Source organism: Cygnus atratus, chromosome 2 (assembly GCF_013377495.2).
Source record: "Cygnus atratus isolate AKBS03 ecotype Queensland, Australia chromosome 2, CAtr_DNAZoo_HiC_assembly, whole genome shotgun sequence".
NCBI classification, from domain to species: domain Eukaryota; kingdom Metazoa; phylum Chordata; class Aves; order Anseriformes; family Anatidae; genus Cygnus; species Cygnus atratus.
In genome coordinates, this window is record NC_066363.1 from 13,633,654 (window position 1) to 13,639,374 (window position 5,721).

At 33.4% G+C, this 5,721-nt stretch overlaps 1 long non-coding RNA gene across 2 annotated transcripts; it reads right to left on the reverse strand.

Moving 5' to 3' along the window:
* Positions 1 to 237: 237 nt before the first annotated feature.
* Positions 238 to 5,014, reverse strand: LOC118247433 (uncharacterized). Of its 2 annotated transcripts, XR_004778436.2 has the most exons (4): positions 4,857 to 5,014; positions 3,371 to 3,700; positions 1,061 to 1,302; positions 238 to 518 (listed from the first exon to the last, which is right to left on the reverse strand). It is a non-coding gene; the product is annotated as an uncharacterized LOC118247433 (long non-coding RNA). The 2 variants fall into 2 exon arrangements; XR_004778437.2 differs by lacking the exon at positions 3,371 to 3,700 and having other exon boundaries at positions 4,857 to 5,010.
* Between the last annotated feature and the right edge of the window lie 707 nt (positions 5,015 to 5,721).

The following is a 5,721-nucleotide window of genomic DNA, read 5'->3' on the forward strand; positions in this document are numbered from 1 at the left end:
CTTCCCTCCCTTCCTTTACCCTCCTTTCCTTCCTTCCTTCCTTCCTGTAAACACCAGGAACACACAAGAGCACAACCCTCAGTATTTTTTAATTTAATTTTCTAAGTATGTTTCAAATACTGATCAAATTTGTTTGTTTTCTAGTCCAAAATCATACAAATGAATTGTGAGGCAAAATCCAAAAAGGTGAATACATAGAAATAGAAGAGAAAACTGAAGGAAACAGCAGAATGATATCATTTAATGTGCTAATTGTTTATTATTTTTTTAATGAATAGTTTTAATACAGATCAACATTTAAAATAATGTATCCTCTTGCTTGGATTATTGTGGATGGAAAGCTCAAGGATTGTTCTCTCTACAGAGAGACTGTTCAGTAGTTTGTGGACAACCTATTTTTGACATCAGAGATCTTTTTCTTGCAGCAAGTAATTGTGCAGGAAGGAGATATCACTGGAAAGATCTCATATGCCTTTCTGTTTCCAAGCCATGTGTATTAGTAATAGGTAAGTTCTTTCCTATGCAAAAGAAAAAAAGAAAAAAAATTAAAAAGATATAATTTTTACTCTGCTCTTGGAATGATGAAGACACCCTTCCTAGGGAGCTGATTGCAGTTACATTACAACCCATTGCTGATAGGTTGTGAGATGCTACTATATGATTATTTCTAGCATAGACTGCTATTATTATGCACACTAAAGGAACTGTTATAAGTTTTACGACTTTGCAAAATTGCCTTCCTGCTCAGTAAATATGTCAAGAATCCAGAAGCATCTCTTAGCTTACAGGTCTCAGCACACACAACTTCTTTTAAGCTGTGAGAAAATATCTAGGTTGGTGCCCTGAAAGTTTCCCTTTACTACAGCAGACAACAGTATGGAAACTGTATGGAAGACATACATGGCAAGCACAGGTACATCTATGTGAACAACAGCTACAAAGACACGTAAATATATAACATTTTTCTATAAATTGAAGTTGAAATAACAGATCTTTAATTTGGATTGGGCATGTGGGACACTAAGACTAAAACACCTGTGCCATTAATTTTTTTTGTTACCTTCCTCTTTATCTCTCAGTTGGCAGCTCGGCAAAATGGATAGTTGATAGGAGCCTCTATGGGTGGACCTTGTCTCACATACTAAGAGGTATGAGACATTCCTGCTTGCGCCAGACTTTTTCTGAAGTGGGGCAAGTCTTATATTCCTCTGGATCTAGAATTTTCAGCATCCCTTTTATGGAGAACTTTCTAGGCTTTTACATGAAGATTTTCCCTCTGAAGGTCTGAGGGGATCCAGGTTTCTGCAGTGAAAGAAAATGATTAAATCTTTTTATTTAATTATTTATTATTATTTTATTTTTTATTTTTTCCCCAACATCAGTCTTATTTGCTTCAAGTAGAGGGACTAAGCCTCTTGTCCTATCAACCTAGGTGTAGAAATCTACAGTTTGCGATGAGAATCCAGGCAGATATTGACTCCCTGTTGACATAGCACCCTCCCACTTCTTCCAATACCTCTTGTATTCCGGAAGGGCAGAGAATTTGATTTTTTTTCAAATAACCTTTGGTAAATCTATCCATTTTAATTTTAACTATATTTTCACAGCCTTTATCTTCCTTTCTCCATTCCTCCTGGGAATTCTATTCATTACTTATTCTTAGTTAACTATGAAGTGAAAATCGCTAGAACTTCTCACTGGATTAGCTCAGCTCCATTAGCTGTTTCTTTCTTTCGATTACTATTAACCTGTGAGTGCACTGCTATACTGTACTAAGAACTTCAAGTCTTCTTTCATTTTCTCTTCACAATTTACTTTAACAAAGTAAAAAAAAAAAAAAAAAAAAAAGAGTTAAGCATATATGTAAAAAAGACTTCACAGAACAAGCTAAGAAGGCTCTGCTAAACCATATAGAGGCTATTTTCACCTTATGTGCTATGCACTGTACATGCATTGCTTTGCAAACACATACATAACTATGCAGTGCACACAGAACAAATCATTCCTCTTGGCACCAGATTTTCTATGCACCTCTTCTAGGACCCTTTTGCATGGGGTCTTGGCCATGAACCAGTGGACCAATGATTTAATAAGACAAAATCTTTGGACACATCAATCGTTTCACTAATCATTTCTGAAAATATTTATACCTTATTACATATGATTTTTATCTGTAGATACCATAAATATTTTCTAGTAAAACTGCAAACTTGTAGATAATAAATTTGAGCCTAGCAACAGTTGTTTTCAACATTACTGAAAAGTATGGTTTAACAATCATCACAAAAGTCTATTCTTTGCATATTTCCCTGTAGAAATATTCCATGGAACATGAAAGTCTGTGGACTACCATTTTAAAATCATTGCCTTACAGTTTAGGAAATTTTGATAATTTTAAATAAAAATAAGTTCAGAGGTTGTGGGAAATTTTTCATATTAAGAATGATACTTCTCTTTTTTTAAAGTTGTGGCCTTAACTATGTCCTCTTTGTGATTTCACCATCTCATATTTTAAGGCAATACAGAGTGAAGGGGATAATTTTAAAACTGTGTGGTAGAACTGGAAAAAGAGATGGGGGCCCACACTAAATTTAAAAAAAAAAAAAACAAAAAAAAAACCACCATACTGGATCATACTGGGTGAGTATTTCCTGCTCTGGGAATGCAGGAAAATAAAGAAGTTGAACAGAACAACACAACTGAGAAGTGGGATGGGCCAAGGGGAGCATTGTGAAAGGCAGTCACTGAGGTGTCAGTGCATAAAGCTGCTTAAACATGCATAAGATTCCTAAAGACGCTAAGCACAGAAGACTGCAGATAAACTCAGACGGAGATATTCCCAAAGTCATAACAGTCTTATCCCACTTAAGGAATTCTAGAAACACTTGTGAACATCTGTAGGTACATGGAAATTTGTTGAAATCTGACCCCATTGCTCCAGTCCCAAATGTGAAGCCTCCTTAACTTCAGAGTAACTCTGATATATTCAGACAACACACACACACTACCAAATCAGTGACTCTGCAGAAAAATTGTCCTGATTTGTCCTGATTGTCCTGATTGTCCTGAACAACCAGAATATATTAAACCATCTTAACTGAATAAGATGAGTGTACAGTGGTAACCTCTCCTTATCTGTTTTTTAATTCACTAGGTAACAAATCTGTTGCCTACAAGTTTATTGCATATAGCAGAGAGGAAGTACTTTATGGTGGCATAATTAAAAAGATTCCTACCACACATGTAATGATATGATCTCTGCTTTCTTATTAAAGGTTTCCTTTTCTTGGATTTACACAAAATTAATTGCACATGTGACTGTTTTTGCTGCAATATTATCCTCAACTACTTAGTGCACCATCACACTAACCTCTCAATTAAGCCTTGTTTCAAGGGCTGTTCATTGCAGATGCAGCAACATTTCTTTTCTGGCAAAGGACATGCTTTGCTCACTGCTAGGGACCTTTGTTATTGCTGAAGATCTGGGTGTGTTACATACGCAGGGTCTCAGCTAATTGCCTAGTTGGTGTTGTAGATCCACAGCTTGTAGGAACCTAGAAACTACTCAAATATAAACATAAGTCCTATGTCTGACCAAACACTGAATTTGTCCAGTTTTCTGTCAGTAAGCTTCACTCCAAAGTGTAAATCTTGTTTTAGTTGTCTGGAAGGTTAATAGACTTATACTGGACTCCTTAGCCTGTATGAGAGCAAAAGGTTAAAATAATAAAAAGAACACAACCCAAAAGCTTTCAGAACATTGAAATAATACCATCTGAACAGAAGCTGTCTGTTATCTAGCACACATTTAATGAGTATCTCCAGTAAAAAAATAGCATTAAATCTTCAAAATAAAAGACATCTGAGTCTCAGAAAAGAAAACTGACTGTGTTATAGAAATAGTGGTATAATGACAGCAATTACAGACAAAAGATCATCTAGAAGATAGATGACAAATTTGCGTATTTTAATCTAATACACCAAAATTAAAAAAGAAAAAAAAAAGTTTTTACATTAATTTACTTAGGATAAGCCAAAGTTAAAAAAAAAAAAAAAGAAAAAAAGAAAAAGAAAACATTCATACGGCACCTTCTTGAAAGTCTTATCTATTTTTTGCATTATTACTTTTTTTGTTTGATAACCTGATAAATACTGATTTCAGTGCTATTTTCCAATTGAATTGCTCACATAGGTATATACTCTGTCTTACCAAGGTCAGTCTCTTTGAGTGCTCAGTCTTTAATACATAAGAAAGTAACATATACATGAACATAAACATTTAAATAAAAAAAAAAGACAACTCAAAATTAAGAATACTTTAAAAGAGACTATAATAATGGCATTTCAAAATTCTTGTCTTGCTGATCAGTGATATCCATCAAAAAATCTTACAATATTTTTTTCATTTGCTATCACTTGATAGGTTGGTAGCTTTTTTCATTTCTACCAATCACAAATTATATTTTCTCTAGTTAATGAAATTATATGGTTCTAGATTTAATAGAAAATATCTGTAATTATTGACATTTCTCATGATGATTGTTGAACCTGTTTTTTCTTAACATCTCAGATAATTGTTAATTTTCCAAAAATAATTTCTGTATTATTTTCTCTACTAATAACTAACAGGAATTTCACGGCAAACAAGATGCATACAAAAAAGATTTGCACAGAAAAAAAAGATTCTCTCACAAGTGTATTCAAAATTCATATTATTATTACCATTAAATTACTATCTCGAAAAAAATAAAATCAACCTTCCTAATAAATACAGTTTTTAGTGGTTAAGAGAGGTCATTGTCCTGGATGCAGCTGAGCACTGGCAAAGCTTATCAAGGCCAACATAAAGAACTCACCATCCAGCTTCTCTCTAGCCACTCTGATGATGAAATCAACTGAAAACCAGGCAACTGTCCCCAAAATAATAAACAATCATTTTAAGAATCCCGAATAATTTCTAAAGCACTATAGTCTTTGTTCTTAAACTTTTCTTTGAATTATCAAATAGAAAGTTAAATGAAAATAGGAACCAAAAAATTGTTCATACATTCACATGGATTCATAAGCTGGAATGCTATGCAGAAATGTGCATAGGGAACTTCAGAGGGTGATTCATCTCAGTCTGGGAAAAGAGTCTAAAATAAGCTGGTGAATCACCTTCTGGAGGCATCGTTTTCTTTCTATTAGCGTGAAGTGCTCAAAAGTAAGTTTTATACCAGCTGGCATTCATTTAATCTAAAAAAAATTAATGTTAGTGATAAGACACAAACTGACAACTTATTTTTGTTTTCTGTCATGCTAAACTGTACTTATCAGGCAGTAATGTTATTTTGACAATGGGAATATCATCTGGGAAAATGAAGTTTGAGGCTCATTAATGTATGGATACCGTTGATTTTTTATGCTGACTAGATACATGATATGCAACAGTAATTTAGATGTTTTCAGGATGAATGCAATGTGGACTTCAGAACATATTCAAATTTAGAAATGAGCTGCTCAAACAACAAGACCTTTATTCACTCAGAGTTGTGCCTAAAAGGAACAGAAGTCAGTGAATTTGCTCTATTTGAAAATATATGTAATATGTATTGTATGTAAAATATATGTAATATGTATTGTATGTAAAATATATGTAATATGTAAAATATAAAAATATATGTAAGCAAGCATTAAAATTATTATTATTATTAAATCAGGATCAGCAATACTTGAGTACAA